Source organism: Lissotriton helveticus, chromosome 6, assembly GCF_964261635.1.
Source record: "Lissotriton helveticus chromosome 6, aLisHel1.1, whole genome shotgun sequence".
Classification (NCBI taxonomy): domain Eukaryota; kingdom Metazoa; phylum Chordata; class Amphibia; order Caudata; family Salamandridae; genus Lissotriton; species Lissotriton helveticus.
In genome coordinates this window covers 39,755,848-39,782,687 of record NC_136067.1, presented here as the reverse complement: position 1 = coordinate 39,782,687, position 26,840 = coordinate 39,755,848, and positions in this window count along the sequence as shown.

Genomic DNA, 26,840 nt, shown 5'->3' with positions numbered 1-26,840 from the left:
CTACTTTTTTGGAGGTGGGTTGAGGGGTCTGTGGGCACTTCTGGGAAGGTCTAATTTTGATTGCACATGGTTTGAAGAAAATCCATGGTGGAAAAGGGGGTCACGGTCTAGTTGCAGAGCGCGTATGGAGCAATTTTCAGGTAGGCTTTTAGATTTTCTTAGTGTGGCTTTTTCCATTTTTGCTTTTGGTCTGTTTGGGGGTGTTCTATTTTTTTGGGGGTGGATTGAGGGGTCTGGGAGCACTGCTGGGAAGGTCTGATATTGGATGCAAGTGGTTTGGAGAAAATCCATGGTGAAAAAGCTTTTCTTTTTTTGGTCACTTGCGTGATTTTGGGGGGCTGTTTGGATGGTTCCAGGTTCTTTGGGGTGGGTTGGGGGGTCTGGGAGCACTGCTGGGAATGTCTAATTTTGGTTGCAAGTGGTTTGAAGAAAATCCATGTTGGAAAAGGGGGTTAGGGCCTAGCTGCAGAGCGCGTTTGGGGGAATATAATTATGTATGTTTAGTGTCTAATGCCTTCCCTGACATAAGCTATTTCGGAGTGGGAATAGTAAATTATGATTTTTTTGTGTCCAACATTTAATTGATACAGACATGTAGGGGCTTATTCAAATGGTTTGGAAGCACCTGGCCCTAGGACTGTGGTTCTGACTGACTGATTTGTATGCAGGCGTCAATAGGGCAGACAGAAACATCCATTCTAAATTAGAAGCTTGCGCAGTGGGCTAAATAGGCCCGCATCACAAGCTTCTATTGTTGAATTAAGGATTGCAAAAATTCCTGCAACGTGTGGCAGACCATATGTATGGTGAAGGGTTGTTGATAGGGGCACCATTGATGATAGTTTATTTTTATATTTTTATTAAGTCAAATAATAATTAAGTGTTTTGACATAATATTAATATTTAAAAATGTAAACACATTTTTTATAACTTTGTGATTTATTTTTGGCGTTATTTCTTGGTTAAGGGTTTGATTTATAATATAGCTTTGGCTATGGTTCCTAGGTATTCTAGAACTTTTGTATTTGGATACAGTCTAACTTTGTAAGTAAATGTTCGTACATTGTTTTAGTTTGCTTAGGTAGTTTAGGGTGCAGTTGTGTTACGGATTGGTCTAGTCTTAGTTCTTGGTAGCTTTGCTATTTTTGTATAGCTTGTAGTAGTTTATGTAGGGTGGAATGACTTCTTCCCATTGTGGGCTGGAGGCTCTTTGTCATCCTTCCACTGTGTTGTTTGTTGGGCTAGGGTATGTTACATATATTCCACCCTGGACGGTGGAATTTTGGTTGGCATTTGTGTCCAGATCAGTCCAGAGGTCTTCAAAATGGTCAAGTTGGGGAGTTAGTCCATTTACATTGGCTTCATAGTGTTGCAGGGTTTCTGTACTCACACAGAACTGTGCACAGAGGAGTGGAACCTCGGCAAATTAGGATGTCCCAAAACTTACCTTAGCAACCAACTCACCCCTTACCGAGCTAGCTACAGTGTCTCATTGGACATATCAAACACCCAATGTTTAGACAAACCAGAACATGAACTTACAGTACCTCAGGGTACGTGGGACTCATGAACACTCTTTCGTTATATTATCATTACAAACCAGAACATGGAGTAAAGAAGACACATGTGCATTTGAAATGTTTATTTACTAATGCCGTCTTCTCAGGCGCAGTATCTTTGATAATACAAGTATACTTATTATCAGTAGCAAAATTATCAGCATAGTTACTAAGACATAAAAAGCGAATGGTGACAGCATGTTAACATGCTGTAATGAATAAGAGTTAACAACACTTATATCTCACCCTCCCTAACACATATATTATATTATTATCTAAGAAGGTCTCTTTGGGTTGTTTTAGGGCGGGCCCATACCTTAGTGTCCTAGCATGAAGGAATCACATCAGCATACACCAGCTCTCTCTGCATGTGCACCGCATCAAGTGTGTTAACAATTCTCGTGCAAAGCAATATCAATCCCGCCTCAAGCCCAAGTTGGCAAAGGCTGCACTTGTGTTATGACTATGAAGGCGTGGAGATCAGACCTCATAACAATTCCATATCGTGTTGCTCCTGAAACTTCAGCACTCTCCGTGCAGACATGTTTTATTAAACAAAGCAGATATCAGAGCAATAACATATTATTCTCACATTCACCACGGCAAACTACTAGGTTGAAAGCTAAGTCAACAAATGAGGGTCGTGTGCAGAAGTTGCAAGAAAGGAAAAATGGCGTTTAAATCTCAAACGTACCTATGCTAACTTAACACGATATAGGGATATATAGGAGTTATACAACACCCCCCCATGATCCGAGAACGGACTAAATAAGGTAACAGAAGTGCCATCACATGAGAGCAGAATCCATTTATAAACGAGCATGAATAAAGATTCAAATATAAAAATTAATGCTAAAAAATTAGCCCACAAATATACTGTGGCTCAAGCCAATAGGCAAGCAAAAAATAAAATGTCTTGACCAAAAGTCAATAAAATCAAGGAAATGCTATCAATCAGCATGTCAATTTGAGGCAGTGTCTATGATAAGACCGTATATGAAAAGTAAGCTGCAACAGCCTCCAGGAGGAAGTCACTGTCCTCATCAGAAAACAGTTCAGCCATCCAATTTAAAAGATGAAAGGAACATACGTGATCTTCCAGCACCGGATCCTCTATAACCATCAGAGGACAGCTCGGTGGGTTCTCAAGAAAACTTAGTTCCAAGAAATTCTGCGCTGCCGACAACACATCCCAGGGACCCATTAGTCCATGTGCCACCGCCAAGGCCATAACCCTTTCGTCAGAACAAACCAACTCGTGAGCAACGATAGGACTCATCAGTTGATCAAAATCGACGTCAGCAGATATTGGTCCGCAGAGACACAAATCAATGGCCCAAAGGAAATCACAGGTCAGGCAGCGAAATACAGGCTGGACACAGGTGAAATAGGAGAACCGAAAAGATAATCCAAACGCCGTGCTTAGAGTCGCTAACGGCAGTGTGCCATAGTAATCAAGCATGCGGTTGCGAAACCGCGTCAGTAGTAGCTGTGCGTGGTCTTGCACAGGAAGGGCATCCATATTTAAAAAGGCAGAAAACCACCAATGCGCCAGCCGCTAATGCAAGCAAAAACGGGAACCCTCCAAATAAGGATGAAAAAATAGAATGGAAGAAGGCAGGGATGACTCCAAAAATCTTCTCAAAGGAAGTCACGAGACCACCGCTAACAACTTTAAAAAAATGTGCTAGGCCCGTTGTGGAGGATGCGTTAAAGATAGAACGGACCATGGCTCCGAAATGCAAAGGCAAATCAGTGTTTAAAAGAGCCTGAACCTCCGTACGGGTGTTAGCAATGTGAAGCACGAAAGTTTCACGGGCCGAGCTCAAGGCCACCTCTTTCTGGGACAATAGAGCTCTTATTCTAGCCATGCCGCTGAATTCTGCTCCCAAGGTCGGTATCTGTGGCCAAATGGAAGACTCCCTATGTTCACGTGTGGGAGGATAAAGAACATTTCTGCAGCAAATAACTCGCTCACTAACCGTTACTATGAAAGCTATACCTTTAATTAAACCACAGCAGTTTTCATTATTGAGCATTAAATAACTACCATTCTCTAACAATTTAAACGTGGGGATGATAGCAGGAACTGGCGTGCCCTGTAAAACGCAAGCCATATTCGGTCGGTCCTTGTTACATGAACCGTGTAACTGTATGTGTCTGCACATTAAAGAATGATCTGGCGTCTCAGTACACTCATCCCCTGTCAGATAAACCTCTTGTTCATCCTTGAAACATCTGTATGTGTATGGGAGTGACCAGACTTCATGAAGAAAACCGCTACCTAAGGGTTCAAAACGACCTATTGGCACATACTTCATACAATTTGAAAACTTATATAAAGCAAAAGGCAGCGTTATTAAACCGTGGATAAGCCACGTAGCAGCAGTGGATTCTGCCACAGAAAAAGGTAAAGATTCCAACCTTTCAATATGGAGCATAGAAAAGGAAGCATCACGCATTGAAAGCAAGCGTTGTTTGTCTGTCAAATTAAACGGTGCAAATAAAGAAGAAACATTCATGTATCCCCAGGGAACTTTACCCATTTTCAGAGTCTGAAGTGTCCATGCAAATTGCATGATTGAACGTAATTGATTTTGACCATGGTATAATACAGATACTTCATCATGTACAATATCAACAACAGACGACACAATATTATCTAATGTGTAAATTCTTGAGGAAAGCACGTTAATGCTATTGTCAACAACTGCAAGAACTTTCTCAAGATTTGCCTGATCAATAGCCCTAAGGCGTGAAGCAGCCTCAATTTGTGAGAGTTTCCAAATTTCATTGTAAACACCATATAACCAGCGTTTCGACCTGCCACTAGCTGGGCCCTTAATGAAATCATTCAAATCCACGTCTGCATTCAGTTTGGAAAGGTGATACTTAACCGCAGGTAAAGTTGAATGTTTCAGCCAAGCTTGACACAACTTGCCCACTGAGTAAGAGGTGACAGTATGACTCAAATCAAAACGGGGATCAGATCTAACAGTCTTAAAACCGTCAGTTATATTTAAAAATCTCTTTTGGCAAGAATCAGCACTACGGTGCCAAAGCAGCCAACCCTTGGGATTCATACTGGAAATGTTAAAGGAGGAATTCAGAAGCAGAGCCTGTATATCTCTAATGGACAATTTAGTAAAATTACTCCAATTCTCATATTCCTCCAAATCCGGGAAAGACGGGGTGTTTAACCTTTTAGATGTAGCCAATCCAAAGCATGTGGTCTGGGAAATGGTTTCATTTAAAAACCACATATGATTTGGGATGAGACATGCACGGTGCAAAGCCTCAGTGCCTTGTACCTGCCAGGCCCTTGAGCCCCAAACTGATTTAAGGTCTATTGTATCCTTCCATAACTCATACCCTCCAGTAACTAATTGATCCAGGAAGGCCTTTGAATATAACAATTTTGTATTTGTAAGTCGAACCTTGGACAGTGGCTGTTTGTGAAATTTAAAATAAAAGGACTCGGGATTGGACTGATTAAAGTCAGTGAAATAAGTATACTTTTTAAGAAACGTTTCTGAACTCCCTTGTGTTGGTGCTGGGCAATGTTCCCACTGAGTAAAATTAACTGCATCCCTTCGGGAAGATGTCTTGTGTAAGAAGTGATTGCCATAATGTTGGTAACAGAACAATTCACCATAATTAGCAGATTCTAAATATAAATCCTCAGCATCAAAAGCAGCATAATATTTCAAATCAGAAAACAAACTTTCCACAGCATTAACATCCCAATCATCAGAACGAATGTTTTGTTTCACTACATCCCCCATATTAACTCTTAGTACATTAGGGACATTAACGACTTCCGTTGGGCCATGAATCTGAAAACGAACTGCATCCCACGCGATTCCATCCAGAACAGGCCACGCTGTGATGTTAACCAAAGTCAAGTCTCTTTTTAATCTGTGTGTAGAATGTGAAGAGGAAAGTGGGGCCAAAGTTCCATTCAAATGAGTAATGCAAGTTCTCTCCTCGACATAGTGTCCATTCATAATCCGAAAAAAATAAAACACAAAACCAATTGACATAAAAAGGTAAACTGAAAAAAGGACCAGCCAAATGTATATCCAAGGAGGTATCAAAAAATGTTTTTTAAACAGGCTAGCATATACTGCAATTTTAGAGGGTTTTTTCGAGGCAAGGGAAGCAGAGTCAAATGAAAATCTGGATTCCGTGGCTAAACGAGCTTGCAGGTCAGGCATGGACAAATCAGTGGGGTATGTATAGTCTGTCTCATCAAGGTTAGTTCCTGGTAAATTATACAATAATGGACTGGAAACAGCAGGTAATTCGATGGCCACCTCAGGTTCAATATTAGAAGCAGTGGGCATAATTGAATTTCTCACAATGGAAGGACAGGAAACAGCCGGTGTCATGCTAAGAAGAATCGGCCACTCTGTGTATCTTGACATTGTCAATAGAAATAAACCTGTTTTCCTTACGACCTGGAAGTGGTGGTAAAATGACTGTTCTTGTGCCCTTCACTCCAAGCACTGGGACCGGAGCTCGATAGGAGGGACCAAACTCTTTCTTGTTGTCGATCTTCTCTCGAACCAGTTCTCCAACTTGGGGTAGCCAGCCAACTACCGGGATCTGCAACGCATCATCCGATGTGGAGGGCAAATGTTCCTTTGCAAGAGTGTCTCTCGTCTTTTGTAGATTCTGTAAAACATTGCAATGCTCATCTGCGTCAAAGGAAGTGGCGCGAACCATCGAGTCTAGACCGTCAAGGTCAGGGACGAACATCTTGATGCCAAAGAGCATTTCGTATGGGGTCCGCCCACCCAGAGACCTTCTAGGGAGATTATTAAGAGCACGCTGCACGCCATAGAGGTGAGCCAGCCAGTTTCTGCCAGTGCCTATAACTCGGGCTGTCAAAGATTGCTTTAAATCACGGTTCATTCGTTCAACTACACTATTACCCTCAGGTCTGTAGGGTGACGAAAACTTGACTTGGACCCCCATCGAAGTCATGGCATCCTTATACGCCTTAGAGGCGAAAGCCGGACCCTGATCCGAATGGAAGGTACCACAGGCAAAAATCCCTATAAAGATACGCAAATCTCTGATGACAGTCCGGGAATCAGCGCTGCGATGTGGCCATACCCACACAAAGCGTGTGCATGAGTCAACTGCTACTAAGATGTATTTATACGCAGTATCAGATGAAAATGGACCGCAGTGATCTAAATAAACACAGCCTAGTGGTTTATTAGAAATGTACAACTGAGTCTGAGGCGGACGCGTAGCAGTTGAAGGTTTAATCTGCTGGCATATGTCACAAAGAAGGACATAATCACGCGTCTGTTTGTACAGTCCCCGCCACCAGAAACGTTGTTGTAGTTGCGTTACAGTGGCTGAGACGCCCGCATGCGCAGACGCCACACCTTCATGAGCCGCTGCAATCAAGTCTGTTCTGCGATCCGAGTTGGGAATCAGCCGTTCCCCAACATCAGGAATTGTCACAAAAGGAACCTTTTCGGGACTTAAGTGGTATTTATACTTCGAAGGGAATCCCGCAGGATGTTTACTTCCCTTCTCAGAGGCAGCAATTGCTGCCAAGATGTCGCTATCAATCTTGGATTTAGACCTAGTAACTGCTGCAACTAAGTATGTAGATACTGCTGATTTCGCTGCTTCATCAGCAAGCGAGTTGCCAACAGCGTGAACTCCTAAGCGCTGATGACCGAGAGTATGAATCACATAAACGAGTGGCAACATAGCCTTAAGCTCTGCCACTCGAACCCAGATCATTTTATGTTTTATTGTGCTACCCTTGGAATCATGAAAGTCATTTTGAATCCAAAAGAACAAGTTTTCATTGTAAGACTGGACACAGTAGTAAGAATCACTTACAATTAGAGTAGTAACACTTGGATCCGCGTACTCCAAAGCTAGTAATAGAGCACGAAGCTCTGCCAATTGTGCGGTGCAATCGCCCAGGGGCAACGTGTGTACCTCCCTGGATATGAACTCATCATTCAACATAGCACCGACCACAATGGCGCATGCGGAAACGTAGGCATGTTTAGAGCCATGCGCAACCTGCGCCGACCCATCAGTGTAAATGATGCAATGGAAGTCCTCCAAAGGTCGCATCGCCAGAGGAGCAGGATGAACGAATTCATACTGCAAGTACTCCTGCGACCGTAAGGAAGCGTCAAAAATAAACATGACATCCGAGGATGACAATGACGCAGCCCACTGAATCCACCGAGGGTGCAAAGCTTTTGAATTTGGTACACTCGCTTTCGTGACTGCCTCCAAATGAGGACAGGGTGTTACCACTAGCATGCGTTTCCCCTGTGACAGAGCTCGTTCCTTTAGAATAGCCATCTGTACAGCAGTTAAAACCTTTTCTATGGTGGGAAACCGCATCTCAGCCGAGGTGTACAAGTGTGACTTGTAAGCAATAGGTACTGTGTCACCTTCATTAAAAGTGAGGTAAGTGAAACCCACCGTCCCAGGAATTATTCTTATGACCAGGTTGGTGTGGTTATCACGAGTCAGTAAATATTTAGAAGCGAGCAGATCAGCCTGCAAGGATTGCAAAATGGCTGAATGCTCAGGCAGCCAGCATGATTTTGAGAAAGTTGGTTGTATCAAAGCATACAAAGGCTTGATACGCTGGGCATATTCCGGAATGTAAGTTCTGCCGAAATTCAAAAAGCCCAGTAAGGATTGTAATTTTTTCAGAGTTGTTGGTGCGCGCAATTGTGCGCACTTCTCCAAGAAGTGAGGAGCCAAACCTCTACCTTCATTGTTGAGCTCATAGCCCAAAAACAACACTGTGTGTTCAGCAATGTGCGATTTTGCAAAGTTGAATTTGTAACCCATGTCTGCGAAGTTGCAAACAAGAGAATTTACACGACACAGATGCTCCCAAATATCGTCGTCTGTGAGATATATGTCATCCACATACGAAAAAGCATCAGGGTCGAGTGCCTCCAGAATAGAGACAATTCGAGCGGTAAATACACCAGGACTATTCTTGTAGCCCATTGGAAGACGCCGGAATTGCTTTTGGACTCCAGCGCTTGTAAAACTGGTCCATTGGGAGCTAAAGCTGTCCAATCTGTGGGCATAAAAACCATTGGATATGTCAAGCGTTGTCTTGAAACGCTTACGCACGAGACTATCCACTAGGGCAGAGCCGTGGGTATTCTGTACTGCACAGTTACGGCAATGCGAGTTCAAATGCCGGTAATCCAAAACCAAACGATATGATCCGTCAGGTTTATTCACAGTAAAAAGGGGATTATTCATCGGTGACACACACGTTTCAATAACTCCCTGATATTCCAATTGTTCAAGGATTTCCGCGACGGAAGATTTTGCTTCACGCCGAATGGGATATTGAGGTTGAGGCTGCGGCTGAGACCGCAACGGAATTTCGTGGCAAGGCGACAATTTATCCCAACCACATTGGTTACGGTACAGAGCCGGCGCGAGAGCCCGAGCCCACTCTTCTGCAAAATGCTGCGCATGCTCTTTCGAGACAGTGTTCGCGAAACTGGGTAGGATTACCTCCTCCCCTCGCGGCGCCGCGAGCACAAAAGGTGGGGGCCAGTCAGCCTCCGAAAGTAAAATATCATATGTAGAAGACAGATTCTCCCAAAATACACCTATAACGGTACGCTGTATGTCACCTTCAATTAACAGGACAATTTCATATAGTCTTTCAGGGGGAGCAAGTCTCGTATCCGCTGTTTCTATCACAACGTAGACATCAGTCGCTGTCACCCTCAGTAGTGGACGCAGCGCCTCTCTGACTATGGTTATCTCCGCCGCGCTGTCCAGCAAGGTCAGAGCCCACGTCAGATTCCGAAGCCGCGTTCTCACTATCTGTGGCATATCGATGCGCTGTTAAGGCTGCGACTTTCTTTTTCGCAAACTGCGGACGCCTAGGCGTAGAATCCTCCTGCTTCACTGCGCCGTCCGTCTGGCGGGACTGGCCACGTCCTTGTTGGCCACCACGTCCAAGTCCACCCCCTCCTCCTCCACCGGTCTTCGGGGCCGATGTGTCCTGAAAGGAACGAGGAGAGCGTTGATCAGAACCCTGAAAACGATCAGGCGATTTAATCATCGCGCGGTCGCGCAAATCATAAACTTTTTCGGGTGGCGCAGGAGCTAGTATTGCAGGAAAAGTCCCCTGAGTCTGCGTTGTCTGCTTCCCCTGTGTCTGTTTTTTAGGCCAATTTTGTTTCTTGGACTTGGGCTGGGCATCTGTCACTGCAGATTGTCCCTGTGGTTGTTTTTTCTCCTTCACTGGAAAATATTTCAGACCTCTACTTGTGCGGCCAATCGTTTTATAAGCGGCCACCACAATCTTTGCTAACTGGCGGGGTTTGTCGGCATCGGGCAGAGCAGCCAAAGCATTCGACACCTGAAAGTTAACTGCATCTCCTTTAACATTGGAGAGAATGAGATCACTTACAATCTCAAAAGAACCACACAGGCGCATACCCAATTCAACCGCTGCCTCTGGACCGTGATCATTCTGAACACGTCTAACGATTTCAGGCAGGGCAGTCATAGACGGGGTGCCGAAGCACCTTGTATAAACTGCCGCAAATGTTTTTCCCCAGCTGTCACAGTCAGCAAGTTCAGGAGTAATATCCTTCGGTAGAGTAATCGTCAACATTCTATGTTTATCAGCAGGAGTAGAATTCGGAAAAACCGCCTCCAGTTGATCAAACTTCTCTGCTAGCCAGAATGGGAAGTCATCGTTGTCAACCGGACGCGCACCAAAAACCGAATTTACCATCACTGGATTGAGACGCATTCCGCCTCGTTCCATGGGAGCGGCCGCACCCCCCTGGGGACCACCAGGAAGATGTCGACCGATGTATTGCACTAAAGCACGAATCACGGAAATGGAAACAACATGCAGCCTGCGAATTTCTGCCAGGGTGCAAGCCCCGTGATTCGGGTGCGGGGTAAAGCCACCCAACGCAGGCCAATTAGTACCTGGAATTGAGAGTGGGCCTAACCTCGCAGGGGACATAGAGTGGGGGAGGGCGCCATCAAACCAAACTCGATGCTGCCAATGATCAATAGGTATTTCCAATGCCCTGTACGGCGTATATTCAGCCGGGACATCCGAGGCGGTGTAGGAGTGGAACAAACCAGAATTAGCGTCCACAGCCGGAAACGTAACCCAAGAGTAAAACAACTCGTAAGGAAACGCCGGATCTGCACATACCACGAAAATCACAGCCATCCCATCTACTGGGACTTGGTACGTCTGAAGATGGTTGCGTACCGCTACGCGACTATGCTGCGCAATAGCCACCGCTGCCGCCATTACAGAATTGGAAATAAGAAAACACAAAGAATACTTTGTAGCACAACTGGGTAGTAATTCAAAGAAACCGTTTAAGTAAGAATCAAGCTTGAATAAAGACCTAATTGAAAAAATAGGTAGGTTTCACCAACACCCCGTTTTCCGGAAACGGACGTGAAGGGGTTAAGGCATGAACGATAAACTACTCGAGTGTCATGATATAAGACCACCGAAACCGTTGGGCGCCATGTTGCAGGGTTTCTGTACTCACACAGAACTGTGCACAGAGGAGTGGAACCTCGGCAAATTAGGATGTCCCAAAACTTACCTTAGCAACCAACTCACCCCTTACCGAGCTAGCTACAGTGTCTCATTGGACATATCAAACACCCAATGTTTAGACAAACCAGAACATGAACTTACAGTACCTCAGGGTACGTGGGACTCATGAACACTCTTTCGTTATATTATCATTACAAACCAGAACATGGAGTAAAGAAGACACATGTGCATTTGAAATGTTTATTTACTAATGCCGTCTTCTCAGGCGCAGTATCTTTGATAATACAAGTATACTTATTATCAGTAGCAAAATTATCAGCATAGTTACTAAGACATAAAAAGCGAATGGTGACAGCATGTTAACATGCTGTAATGAATAAGAGTTAACAACACTTATATCTCACCCTCCCTAACACATATATTATATTATTATCTAAGAAGGTCTCTTTGGGTTGTTTTAGGGCGGGCCCATACCTTAGTGTCCTAGCATGAAGGAATCACATCAGCATACACCAGCTCTCTCTGCATGTGCACCGCATCAAGTGTGTTAACAATTCTCGTGCAAAGCAATATCAATCCCGCCTCAAGCCCAAGTTGGCAAAGGCTGCACTTGTGTTATGACTATGAAGGCGTGGAGATCAGACCTCATAACAATTCCATATCGTGTTGCTCCTGAAACTTCAGCACTCTCCGTGCAGACATGTTTTATTAAACAAAGCAGATATCAGAGCAATAACATATTATTCTCACATTCACCACGGCAAACTACTAGGTTGAAAGCTAAGTCAACAAATGAGGGTCGTGTGCAGAAGTTGCAAGAAAGGAAAAATGGCGTTTAAATCTCAAACGTACCTATGCTAACTTAACACGATATAGGGATATATAGGAGTTATACAACAATAGTAGGGCATTTCAAATAAAAGGCTATAGTGTTTTGTTATTCAGTTATGGTAATGAAGGCTAAAGCTAATAATTTTTTTAATTCATGTACAAAGTGGTGACTTGTTGCATATTCAACAATGAGGGCGTCATCATGATGTCAGTCTGACCGTAACTGACTGGCCGAAGTTGCTGTATGACTGACATTTGCTTCTGTGATCCAACCGGAACCAGGTGGAGGGTCCGACTGCAGCTGTTCTAAGAGCCTCTTGTTCTAGCAGTTGGAATGGATAATCAACCTTTATCCTGCATTTTTTTCCTGCGTACTTTCAGGCCGCATACTATTATTCCGCAATGCCATTCATCCCGCATAACATCATCCTGCATTTTTTTACAACGCATGTGCTTTTATCACGCATGCCTTTACAACGAAATCCGTTGTAAAGGCATGTATGGTAAATGCATTTGCATTGTAAACGATGACAATGACGAGAGAGGTAAGGGGGTTTTTGTTAATTTTTAAGGGTGGGGGTCGTGCTGGGGTAGTGATTGTGTAGTGTAATATTGTGTTAGTGTAGTGTAGAGTTGTGGTTGTTTAGTGTAGGGTCGTGCTGGGGGAAGTTTAATAGGGGTTAGGGTAGTGTTGTAGTGTTTGTGTAGTGTAGGGTCATGCTGGGGGTAGTGTTTTAGGGTTTTGGGTAGTGTTGTAGTATTGGGTCATGCTGGGGGTAGTGTTTTAGGGTTTTGGGTAGTGTTGTAGTGTAGGGTCATGCAGGGGTAGTGTTTTAGGGTTTAGGGTAGTGTTGTAGTGTTTGTGTAGTGTGGGGTTATGCTGGGGTGTAGTGTGTTAGGGGTTAGGGTACTGTTGTAGTGTTGTAGTGTAGGGTCATGCTGGGGGTAGTGTTTTAGGGTTTTGGGTAGTGTTGTAGTGTAGGGTCATGCAGGGGTAGTGTTTTAGGGTTTAGGGTAGTGTTGTAGTGTTTGTGTAGTGTAGGGTCATGCTGGGGTGTAGTCTTTTAGCGTTTAGGGTAGTGTTGTAGTGTTTGTGTAGTGTGGGGTCATGCTGGGGGCAGTGTTTTAGGGTTTAGGGCAGTGTTGTAGTGTTTGTGTAGTGTAGGGTCATGCTGGGGTGTAGTGGTTTAGGGTTTAGGGTAGTGCTGTAGTGTTTGTGTAGTGTAGGGTCATGCTGGGGTGTAGTGGTTTAGGGTTTGGGTAGTGTTGTAGTGTAGGGTCATGCTGGGGGTAGTGTTTTAGGGTTTAGGGTAGTGTTGTAGTGTTTGTGTAGTGTAGGGTCATGCTGGGGTCTAGTGGTTTAGTGTAGTATTGTAGTGTTTGTATAGGGTCATGATGGGGGTAGTGTATTAAGGTACTGTTGTAGTGTTTGTGTAGGGAAGTAAAGTGCTTTATGGTAGTGTTGAGGGGTCGTGCTGGGTAGTGTAAATGTAGAAAAAGGACTGTGTGTCAAGGGTGGGTGGTGCAGGGGTACTACATTAGAGTGTAGGGTAGGGTAGTGTACTTTTACTTAGATTTACAACTTTTACAACAAGTATACCTTTAACATGCATGCCTTTACGTTGTAAAGGCATGCGTGCTAAAGGCATATTCGTTCTAAAGGTTTTCGTTCTTTTAATTTGCGGACTAATAGTACATGCGGGATTATTTTTGCGGACTGATGGTATGCGGGCTGTTTGTCTGCGGGATAATGTCATATATTCGTTGGAGTGTATTCCCTGACATTACGCCGGTGCCTGCTCAGGCACTGCCATAAGGATTACGATTTCCCTTTCCGACCGCCATAGAAAGGCAGACCAAAAGGAAAATTGATTATTCAAAATAATGATAACTAATTTGGGTACTAATGGTTAATTCTATTTTGTATTTGGGCTGGTAGTTCTATATAGGCTGTTTGTTTGCTTCGGAGAGAGTGCATAAATGAAATGGATGTTACTCCTGTGGCATTCCCAATGGATGGTATACAGTTGGTAAAATGGTTTGGGAAATAATTTAAATGTTGCATCCATCATCAATATTTCACTTTTCTTCAGTTTCAATTGGTTTGTGGGTGTCACGAAGACAAAAATTCTATTTTCATAACATTTCTTGTCATAAAGAAGGAATACTACTCCTTTGTGAGATATTGACAGTCTGGGTTGTATTTCTGACCCACTGAGGCCCTGATTATGATGATGCCACCGACCAACATCAGGTCGGCGGATCTTACATCGCAATGATGATGCAACCGTACACGGTGCAATCGCAAACTTCCATTTTTCAATGAGAGCTAATGGGGCGGGCCGCAGCATAAGCTCCCACTGAAAAATATACATTTTAAACATCATGGTACCTGCTATACAGAGCAGAGATTTATGGTGCCCCCAGAGTCAAATAGTGGGGGCCTGTGGTGGTGGGGGCCCTGCTAGGTGCCCCTCGAAGACACTTTCCCACAGCAAACTCTGTCCTGTAGAGATTATGAGGCCTTTCTGACTGGCCGACCAGCTCCTAGAGCACGTCAGAAATGAGTCGGATTCACCGGCAGCTTTAAACTCTGACCGCCATCATTGTAATACAGGGGTCAGAGTTTAAACCTTCAATGTCGATCAGAAAACATCTGAGCAGTAGTGAAAGGCTTTCCAACTGACAGTGTAAGTAGGCCCTTAATATTTTTGGGGCAGGTGGGGTATGAGTTGTGGCCTTTAGGGCTGTGCTAATTAGTTGTTTCAATGTTGGATTGGCAGATAATTGACCAGCTACTTGCTGTGGGGCATGGGTCTTTAGGAATTTTTGTTGTGGAATTCTAGGAGCTAGTACTTTCCTCCTTAATATTTTCTAATACATCTCTGACTTCCATTTTAGTCACACTAGGGTGTGTTTGTGGCCCTTAACATTTATAATAGTTGTTTCCATAGTTGTTGTATTAACCAATATTACTATGTTTAGATTAGAAAGCACATTCACTTCAGCACTGATTAACAGTGGTAAAGTATGCAGAGTCCTAAGGCCAACAAAAACAAGGTCAGAAAAACTGCCCTTTGTGGATCACATAGCTACACTCAGCAAATACAGGAAGTTATGAGTATTAATTTGAAATGCATTGAAAATGGTAACCTTTCAGTATAAGACCTATGCTAGAAATTACACCAATGCCTCTGCACTACGGTGCAAAGGTGTGTGCACCCACAAAAAGCACCCGCACTTAGGAAGAGAGCCTCAGCTCTGCTCCTAAGTAGGTATGCACTGCCTTACTCTCTCATCCTAGCGCTGTACAGCACAGCCACTTGTTTGGTGAGATGTGCCCCACTATCATTGAGTAGAAACATGGGTAGTTTACAAGCCATCACAAAGAATAGAGGTCGACAACTGGAGACCAGGGGAATTTACAAGTAGAATATTGAACATCGAAAATCATGTCAAATGTAATACTGGCCTCCCTGTTTCAATATAATCTGTAATTTCTGACGGTCAGAATATTAGTCCCTTAGTGCCTTGGGTTCACAATCAAAGGTGCATGCCTACAAATCTCCTCTGGCATCTGCGAATCCATATTCTCATTCTTCTAACACATTCAACATCCACACAATGTTCCCATACTAAGGAGACCTTTCTGTTTTATCTGTGTCTTATCGAATAACATTCTCAATTCATGGTGGGAAAAGAGTGATGGATTGGAATACTGCCCAAGCGATGTCCTTATTAAATATAAGCATCTTCCAATCACATTTTGAGTGTTAATGTAACACCCTAGCTGGCAAGGGTATGTTCAGACATGGGTACTGTGCTCCCTGTTTAATTGGAAGCAAGCTACACCGGACTGATGAGCCACAATCAGGGCGAAACCGGTCTTGTATTGCGTGTGCTCCGGTTCAGGAAGAACCTGGCCTGGAAAGTCAGACTGGACTACTCCTATTAGGGAAGGACCGAGGCTGATTTGTGAAGGGCTGAATCCTAACTGAGTTGGCATTGTGGGCAAAATATCGATCAACTGCGATGCAGCCCAAAAAATTGCCAGTGTCTGAAATTAGTTCAGAGTGGGCTAAAGAACGGTGATGGATTAAACCCAGATCTTTTGACTGGGTGTGAGTGTTTGATTGGTTCAGATGCTCCGTCCATTACCATCCCCTTTTGTAACGCTTTTGGCCACCATAAGTGTGGCAGGGTATGCTCAGACGTGAGTCCCTTGCTCACTTTGCCACTGGATTCAAGCAAGCCGGGCTGAAGACGGTTGTAATGCCAGAAACCGGTCCTCGGAAGCTTGTATCCGGTCCAGGGAAGGCATGGCTTGGCAGTTCGGGCTGGACTGTTCCCATGAGGCACAGGGTCAGACCGATTTGCATATAGCCATATCTGAACTGGGGTGGCAGAGTGGGCTAAAGAACGGTGATGGATTAAACCCAGATCTTTTTACTGGGTGTGAGTGTTTGATTGGTTGAGATGCTCCATCCATTACCACCTCCTTTTGTACCACTGAAATTAGTTCAAGCATTGCACATTTCTTCTATCAGTATGAAATGGAAATGGCAGTATGAGTTGACCAAAGTGAATCCATCAGTGCAAAATGTTACAGGGTTTGTGTGAATAAGATGGAATAACTTCAATTACTGGCCTTTGTAACTGGTGACATATGTTGCCTACTTGCATCTCTAAACTTCACCTATGTATTGAGGAATAAAAAATAACGCCATTCCTCATTTTCTTTTGCAGACTGTATTTTATGCCTTATCTACTCATCCTCACGCTATTACCATATCAATCTTCAGTGACGTTGTGATGGCGATAGCCCTTTCACGCTGTACTTAGCGTGAAAGAGGAGGGCAATGGGTGTTGCGATGGGCCTTCTCCCCCCGCAATACCCATTGATTTGGACACTGCCTCCTATTTACAAAGGCAGTGTAAATAGGAGGCAGCGCCAAAATTAAGACCAGGGAAAACCTGGTCTTAAAGAGACGAAACAAGGAGAAATGCTTTATTTCTCCTCATTTTTGCAGTGTCCGTGTGTGCTGCCTTGGGCACCACACATAGAAACAGCAATTTCCCTATGATTGTTTATGTGCAGGAACATTATCAAAACAAGACTGGATCCACTGCTCCAGAAATGTTTCTGGTGATGTGTCCTCGCTTCCCTCCAGGAACCCAATAAACATGATATCCTTGCGACACGTTGCTTTTCAGAATCCTACTCTCCATTGTGAGAAAAGTGAGATACTCAAGAAGAGAGTTCTTGCATCGTGCCTTTCAGCATGGAAATTCTATCCTTCGCATCTGTTACTCAGTCCACAGCTAGTCGGAGGTCTTGTCACAATAGGGCTATGTCAACCTTAACCTCTCTTATCTTGGTCTCCAGCACTCACTCGGAGTCCTGAAGGGCCTGCAGTATTAAAGTAGTGTAGTATCCACTGTGTGGTATTGATTCATGAGAGTCTCCTCCCGTGGGCAATCCTTTCTCCCCCTTGGGGGCAGTGTATTTGTCCATTTTGGTTTGTGCTTTCGGCCCCATAGTGCCTGGGCTTGCACCAAGCGAACAGCCCTGGTTGTTGCTAGCGAGATCTCACCTTCCTGGTCCCACAGGCTTCACTTCTCCTCATTCTGGCCCACTGATCAGCCAGACAGGTGATAGGTGAAGGTCTGACCCACTTGCCCCTGAGACCCATAGTCAGGGGTAGCACCCGCAGTCTAAAGGAAGAGTATGGAGGGTGAGCAGTGTCATTTTAGCCCTGGTTCATCACTGAAGTCCTCCAACGTCAATTTAGTGCCACCTAGACTTCAGGGGGAAACCATATGCTACCACCCCAGGAGGCAGCTAGAAGATATAAAGGACGGCAGCCTAAGTTCAAGGGTCTCATGAAGTCCCGGGGTCCCTCCCCTCAATAGTCCAATGGAGGTCACAGGGCACTCATCCTACATTCATTTGAAGTTGTCAACAGGATCCTTTGTGGCTTTATCAAAATTTGCCTCAGGTCTTCTTTTAATAGGTTCCACATTAAATGGGGTAGAACCCCAGCTCGAAACTCACATCAGCTCCTGCAGCCAAACTTAAAATGGTTGGGGAAGGGCCTCCCAACCGTGCCAGAAGTGGGGCTATGAGCTATTTACCTCCCCTTTTCTTTAGCTTGGGTTCCAGTTGAGAGCTGGGTTCAGGCCCTACCCCTGACTCACGCTCACGAGGTGCCCAACCTAGTTGGACCCATGCAACCAGTCCATTCTCCAGTGGCCAACCACCAGAGTCAACACATCTGGTTCTAGCAGATCCCTGACTGGCAGATCCTCAACCAAGGGACACCACCAAGGCTGAAAGGCTCATTCAGGGCATGGTCCTCAGCATTGCTTCCCGCTATGGAGGGCACAGGAGAAATAGAGTAAATGTAAATGTACTTATATAGCGCAAATCACCGACACGGTATCTAAGCGCTTGCTTAGGGAACCCATCCTGGTATTCCCCTGTGAGATACCCCAGCAGGGTGTCCACAAGGTGAAAGCCAGGCATCCCACCGCAAGGGGCCGTAGTGGAGATTAAGCAAGCTATTGCCCAGAGTCGTAGAGTGTGACCCCGTGAGTCGAGTAGGCACCGGAACGAGAATTATCGAGTCCGTGGAATTTTGAGCCCGAGACCCGCCGAGGTGGGGAATCGAACCCTGGTCCACGGCTGATCTCAGCTTCCGAGTCTGCCACCTCTAACCACTGAGCCACGCTTCTCCACTCCAGAGTAATATAGGTGTTTCATCTTTATGATCTTCTTAATCCACATAAGTGATGTTGTTTGCCTCTGAGGCTGTGAGACTTTTCTACAGTCTATTGTTTAATGGTATCCTGTCAAGCTCTATAGCTTTCTCCTAGTACACTGACTACAGGATTGCAATTGACTGCCCTGGCAAAGACATAACATTAATTTCTACTATCACAGCAAAAAACAATAAAATATTACACGGAAAGGTACATACAAGTCGTATGAGGAACACATTTGCATTTATTTCTATTGCTGTTTTGTAGGTGTTGAAGAAACACAGTTATCTCCACACTTCTGAACAATGTAGGCCATCAGACTACTGAGCAATATGGGCAAGAGGCCACAGTCTAACTCATCTATCCACTTTACTTTGGGCACCTTACATCAAACTTTTTACCACTCATGCTGTCATTTAACATTGCGAGGGTACACTGGGTGCCCACTATTTCATTCACAATGATGATGTGTACCCAAACAGTAGTCCAGATGCACTTTAAAGCAATCACGCACTAATATAAAGGGAACATATTTCATCACATGCCCTTGGCTACTTGAAGCTCTCTAAAGAATAACAAGAGTGCCTCTTAGTTGCACCTAGAAGGACAGTTGTGATAGATGTCCTTGCATGAGAACATAATATTACCTCTTTGTAAATACTGTCTCTTATTAAGACATCCTGTCCTTAGTAATTATTTATAAAAATATGCTTTTAAAGCACACACTGTTGATACATCCCATCACAGTGGCCACTATTTAACCTTCCAACTATGTAAATGTACATGTATTTATATAGCGCAAATCACCGACACAGTATCTAAGCGCTTGCTTAGGGAACCCGTCCTGGTATTCCCCTGTGAGAAACCACGGCAGGGTGTCCACAAGGTGAAAGCCAGGCATCCCGCCGCGAGGGGCCATAGTGGAGATTAAGCAAGCTATTGCCCAGAGTCGCAGAGTGTGACCCTGTGAGTCGAGTAGGCACCGGAGCGAGAATTGTCGAGTGCGTGGAATTTTATGCCCAAGACCCGCCGAGGCGAGGAATCGAACCCTGGTCCACGGTCGATCTCAGCTTCCAGGTCTGCCGCCTCTAACCACTGAGTCACGCTTCTCCATATAACTGAGGAGAATGATCCAAGAGACCTTCTCTGAGAGTTAGAGCAGAGACTGTAGTTACATTAAAAAATAATGCTCTGATGCTACCTTCTGTACAATGTGTCATTATCTATCAAATTGCTGAGTAGTGTACAATGGAAGTCTACACTGCATGCTGTTGGGACAGTAATGTGGTCTGTGCCCTGCATGGTAAAAGGGTTCCTCTCCCTCTCGGACAAGACACCCAACACAAGACACAAAATCACTGCCTACATGTAGGAAGTTGCCAGCTGAATGAAAGCCAACTGACCGAAGCTCAACACCGATAATACAGAAGTATAGATTTTCCGTAAGAGAACCTCACTATAGAACTCAAACTGGCGGCCATATGAACTCAGTGCCACACCCAAAACCCACGCCAGGAATCTCATTATACTTATCTGCACCAAACGGACATGACAGCAAAAGTCAACACGATCGCTGTATCCTGCTTTCACACCCTGAACATTATGAGGAAGATCTTCAAATGACTCACAAGGAACAGTACAAAAAATGTCACTCATGCAGGATTCACCAGCAGATTTGTCTACAGGAACACTGTCTATGGCAGGATTATCACCCAGCTTACAAGAAGACTACAAACCATCCAGAACTCAGCAATCAGACTCATCTTTCACTTCCCACCCAGTACTCACATTGCACCACACCTCAGAGCTCCACATTGGCTTCTGATGCATAAACATGATCCTTTCCTCACATACACATTTAGGGGCACATGCATCATTGTAGGATTTTGCACTTCCTAAATGGCAAAAATTAAGGAATCGCAATTTAGGAAGTGCAAAATCCTATGCATCAAGAAATCCTAAAAGTTTTTAGGATTTCTTAATTTTCGGAAATTGCGATTCCTTAATTGCGAATCGCAATTAAGGAATGGCATTACATTGATTCCTATGGGCCTAGAGGCCCATAGGAATCAATGCCGTTTTGCATTTCTTTTTTTGGGAATTCGCAATTTGTTGATGCATTGCAAGGGTGCATCATGAAATGTATTTTAAAGTGCATGTTTCACACACACATGTCCTAAGGACATGTGTGTGTGTAACATGACACTTTCCAAAATGCATTTTTGTGCTTTTTTAAAGAATTTCGCAAATTAAAACGAGGGTCAACCTCGTGTTAATTTGCACTTCCTATTTAAAAATTCGCATTTTTAAAAAAATTGTTGCATTGCATTTAAGGAATCGCACAAATGCGATTCCTTAAATGCATTCGCATTTTTAGGAAATGCAAAAAAAAGCGAATTTTGAAAAATTGTTTCATGCATCCCAAAAACGTATTTAGGAAGTGCAAACGGCCGAATTTACCGATTCGCACCGTTTGCACTTCCTAAATAGGTTGATGCATGTGCCCCTTAATGCATTACACTCGTCTACTCAACTCCCCACCACCCGAACATTCAGCAGGAAGCTGAAGACCTATATTTTCAATTGACCAACTAATGATATGCAGGGATAGGCACACACACCTGCTCAGCGACAGGATACCCTTGCGGTTAATTGCGCTCTGTTCACATACACATAACATAAAACAGCAAATCGTCACAGTATGCAATAATGTTCCAGCCACACATGGAATTCTTTTGTACCTTTCTTTATTTTCATTTGCAGGGCATGCTTGAGGAGATGGACAGAACAGAGCTAGCTTCCTCTAGGGAAGGGGGCTATACCAATGTGAAAACAGGTTTGGCAGAAGGCCTCAGGGAAATCAGGGGTGACTGGGCTCCAGCTGTGACATCTGGAGTCTGTTACCTGTGGTGTCTTGAGGTGAGCATCTTACTATTGGACCTAAACTGAGCATCAAGTACCCCCATTAGGACTTGAGCTCGAGGCTGGCAAAGTCAAGCAGTTGAAGGGTTATTCAGGGAGGGGGTTTGTATTGGAAACTCCGCAGCAGTGCAATTCACTTACTAAATGAAATCCTAATCTTTGCTGTCACTTTTCAAAATGAATTGTACTTTCATTCGCACACAACCAAAATTTAAACATAACATTTAAATGTTATGCTCTAAAAACGAGCACTTCCAAAACTAGACATTGTTGTGAGAACAACATAAGTCCTGTACCTATTGTATTTGCCGCCCTATGCAAAGCCTCTTCCTATCGTTTTGCAACACCGCCTAAAGATCTTTATTAAAGCTGTGTCCATTAGTCATGACGGATGTATGACGTTACAACGCATGCTTTTACCACGCATGCTGTTACAACTCAAGTATTACAACGCAAACCTTTACAACGCATTACACTTGGGGGTGCTGGATAGTGAATAGTTTAATTTACTATTCCAACTCCAGTCTCCGTGGACACTAGGGAAGGTGTTGGATATCAAAATTAAAACTATTCCCTATCCTAGAGCGCCCCCCAGTGTAATGCGTTGTAAAGGTTTTCGTTGTAATACTTGCGTTGTAACAGCACTGCGTGGTAAAAGTTTCGTTGTAAAGGATGTTTCCCGTCATGACCAGTGTCTGATATTCAAATAATTGAAAAGAAATCAACAAAGGGGTGGAGCCAAATCGCCTTATGATATGCAGCATGTTTTGGCCTTGGTTACCTTAAAGACAGGTTCAGATCGGGCCATCCAGTAAGGGCCCTTCGCTCAAGTTCCACTAAAGACACAGCAATCCCCCTCCCAGATTGGCCACTTGGGGTGGCAGGAGCATTGTCCTCTGTATGACTAAAAACGGAAATTGCATGCCCCTGGAGTTAAAAACAGCCACCTCCCTACTCAGGTTCAGGAAAGTGTTAAAAACCCGGCTTTTCAGGCAGTACTAGTCATTAATTGTGGGCTTCTAAAGCACTAGAATCGACTCCCAAAGGAGTATCTCTGCGCTGTAGACCGCTGGGGAACCCGTCCTGGCTTTCCCTGTGAGACGGTCCCTACTGGATATCTCCAAGGTGAAACCAGGCATCCCCGGCGTATGTGGGGGGCCGTTGTGGAGATGAGGCAAGCTAATGCCCAGAGTTGCCGAGTGTGATCGCTGGTTAGAGTAGGCACCAAGGCGAGAATTATCGAGTCCGCTGACCCTGGTCCACGACCCTGCCGCGTCGGGAATTGAACCCTGGTCCCAGGCCATCCTCTGCTTCCAGGTCGGCTGCCTCTAACCTGTGAGCCACACCACTCCACATTGCTTCAATTTCTCGTTCTAGTTGCCTGTCATGAGCAGTGCCAAAACATCCCTTTGGCAAAAGATATGTGCTCTATAAATATTAAATCAAATCACTACCAGACAGCTTTTAAAGGTCAGTTGTCAAAGTTGTATTGTATAAAATACCAATGCTTTGAGTTGGCTTGTGGTCAGTCTATTGTTTTTGTTATTTATGTGTTTCAATTAGCATTTTTGCAATGACATCCAGAAAAAGAAGATAAAAACATAGGAAAGTGAGAGAGGTGAAACAGAGCGGTGAGGATGCCTCACAAGTCATGTGATCACGTTCTGCAGTAGTAAGGATGAGCACAGAGTCAAATTAGAGGTGGCAGTGCGCATCATATGAAACATTTCCCATCTCAGACAGGTGGCCGGGACCCGTGTAAGGGGTAAGATGGGAGGAGGAGGCCGGGTCTCAGCACTGAGCCCCAGCTTGGGTCTTTTCCATCTGGAGGTAGTGTCCAGGACTGGCAGGTCCTCCACGTCATCCAAAGCCCCACCTGCTCTTCGCTGTCCCATGTGTATGGCCAAACACCCCCAGATATCCATGGACCTGGTTTGTAACAGCATACGTTGCCAGTAGTGTGTAAGCTGTTCCTGATAGTTCACAGTGGCTTGTAGCAAGCCATTTATTTTTGGCATTGGTCACTTTCACCCTTGGATGGCCACTCTCCTGTTGGCCAAATAAGCAGCACGGCAATGCGTCTCAGACTCTCCGGAGAATAACGTGTATATACCCCACTACGGCCACCAATGGTGTGCACTCCAGGAGATGACTTGTGATCTGGGCCATCTCACTGAAGATGCCAGCCCAAAAGCTTGCCACCTGAATGGCACATCACAAACAATGGGCATCTTCTCCCCATTCTGTACAATTGAGCTTGTGTGTGGCACAGTCTATGTAAGCATTTAAAATGAATAAGTGTAAGTCAATCGTTTGGAGAGAGGGCCATAGATTTTGTACAGTAGTATGTCCATTGTGATTTGAAAATGGCGGGAGGTATGTCCAATTCCCAGGCAGTCTGAGTACCAGGGATGGACATAGGTGCCTTTACCTGCCTCACATTATGTAGATGGGTTATAAGCCTCTGAGGAACGGGGGAAGTGATTATAAGTCTAGGTTGTGAAGTGTCGTGGTGCATTGGGAATGTATCATGCAGCGTGTGGCAGGTGGTACAGAGTTGATGATACAGAAAGGCATCAAGCTCAGTGGGCAGGGTCCTCAAAGTTGAAGCTTCAAAGACTCCCAGTGGTTCTGACCCCCACTTTGGGCAGGAAAAAGAGTGGTAAAACCAAGTTAAGATAAGAAGTGTGCCTACCTCTGCCAACCCCACCCCTCAGGTGGGGGAGGCAAGGCGGAGCACAACTCTCAGACTGCCATCGTGAAGTTGGGGGACTCAGCCAACTAGAGTGGGGCTTATGCCCCATCCCATTGGAGGGTAGCATAATAGGTGGTCTATCCCCACAAAGGAAGAGACCCATTGGTCCTGACCTGTACCTACATGAAATGCCCTTAAATTTAGCAGTTAGAGGAACCCCCGAACCTTGCCTCTTCAGACCAAAGCCAACAAGAAAAAACAAGAAGGTGAAGAACACCAACTGACTTGGCCCCAGCCCTACTGGCCTGTCCCAACCGCAGGCTCCTGCAGCAGAACCTAATTGTGGCCTGCAGCCATCAAAAACCCGGAGAACCTGCTCTGCCTTAACAACCAAAAAGACTTTGTCGTGAGCACCAGATTTGCTCAAAACCGAGCAACTCTGACTCTGGAGACTCTGTTAGTGGCCCAGTATCCGAAGGAGGTCCCCCCGGTGATCCTATCCTGGATTTCAGTGACCACTGAACCGCCACAAGCTTCTAAACCAAGACTACAGCAGTATCTGGGAGGTCCACTTTAACCACGACCTAAAGCGACAACTCAACCGACTCTCTTAACAAAGCGGTCCAAGAAAACCACCCGTGATCATCTGAACGTCTTCGTCTGTGAACACTTGTAGTCACAAGATGTCAACTCTCACAGACCCTGGTCACCTCATCAACTGCTGCCTGACCCAAGGTATGCTCAACCAAATCTGCAGCATGGACTAAGACCGACAGACTCCACTAAAAAACCTTGGGAACCCTGACAACCACATTCCACACCTGGCTCCCTCTGTTCCACTGGCAGTGTTGTTCTTGTGCTGGCCATTGGGCTCTATATTGCTGACCTCAACTCCTGGAGCATGTTGTTCAAACCACTTGGTGGCCTGCTTACCGCTGTCCCAAACCCACAACTTACTTAGCCTGTTGGTGAACGTAAGGTCCCCACACTCCGCAACCAGTTACTTTTGTGCCCCTGCAAGATTGTTACTATACTGCAAACGCATTACCTTCTTTCTTTTCTCTTAGGAAATGTACGAAGGTGTAAAAAAAGTAATGATAAAGTAATTTTGACTTTCTATTTACCAAAGTTACAAACCGGTACCAAAACCAAGTTAAAGTATGATTCTGCTGATGATTTTGTTCTAGTAATATAATACGGCTACATAATATTTTTTAAACAAATAAATTGGTCTGAGTTCAGTTTTTGAGTGTGTGATATCATTTCTTGCCTGACTGAGTACAATGCATTCTTAACACTACCCTATGATAAAGCCTTACTGCTCGCCCAGACTACCACAAATAAAGGGAAAGGTATTATCTACTTTTATCTCTGCCTACCTCTGGGCGTCCACTGGATTCTCTGCCAACTATACCATACTTTGCAATCGTATATACAGAGCCAGCTTCCTAAAGAGTGCCCATCCAGAACCGGCTCCTTGTCTCCAGGTATGGCCTGAATCACCTGCTTTACCTCTGCCACCGAAAAGGGGGCATCAAGGTATGTAAGGTGTGCACGGTGTTCACATCTAACATGGGCTTCGATTGGAATTCATAGAGCATACTATCAAGGCCATTATCGCCGCTTTATCGGCAGTTTCCTGTCGATAAAAGCGGCGATAATGTATTGCCTGTCCTTGATAATATGCCTCTAAATTCTGAAAAAACTGAGATTTTGATCTCCAAACACAACCTCAATTTATGGATATCAGTGTATTGGCTGCTGAACTGGGTCCTCCACCAGCCCCTAAGGAATCAGTGGATAATAATAGATGCCAAACTTACCTTACAGGGTCAGATTAACTCGGTCATCTCTGCGTGCACCTTCCATTTGAGGACATTCAAAAAAATCTGGAAGTTTTTCACGAAGGAGGCAAGCATTTCTATTCTCCTTGCAATAATCGTGTCTAGACTTGATTATGCTAATGCCATCTACCTAGGGCTGCCTGCTAATCAAATTCAAAGACTGCAGAGTATACAGAACCAAACAGCCAGGTTGGTGTGTCAGTTACCAAGAAACTGTCATGTCACACTTTTATAGAGGCAATTTCACTGGCTCCCTGTCAAACAGAGATCTAGGTTTAAAAACAGTTGTGTGATTTTTACCGTACTTCAAAAGTCAGGGCCAAAATTTCTATCCACTAAAATTTCTAGGTATTGCCTTACCAGAAATTTAAGGTCAGCTCCTATGCATATGTTGACAGTACCCAGATTTAAACGCTCAAGATCAGGTGGTCCTGTTTTTCAGTGTTGGGGCCTACTCTTTGGTGCTCACTCCACTTGAATTTAGGTCCACTACGGAGGAATACTTAGGGTTTCGATAAAAATTAAAACGTGGCTATTTTTCCAGGCGTACTGCTAGAGATAAATGACGGTCCTCCCCCTCCTCAGCGCCAAGAAACCGTTGGTGAACGTGTGCTCTATAAGATATCCCCTAACATAACATAACA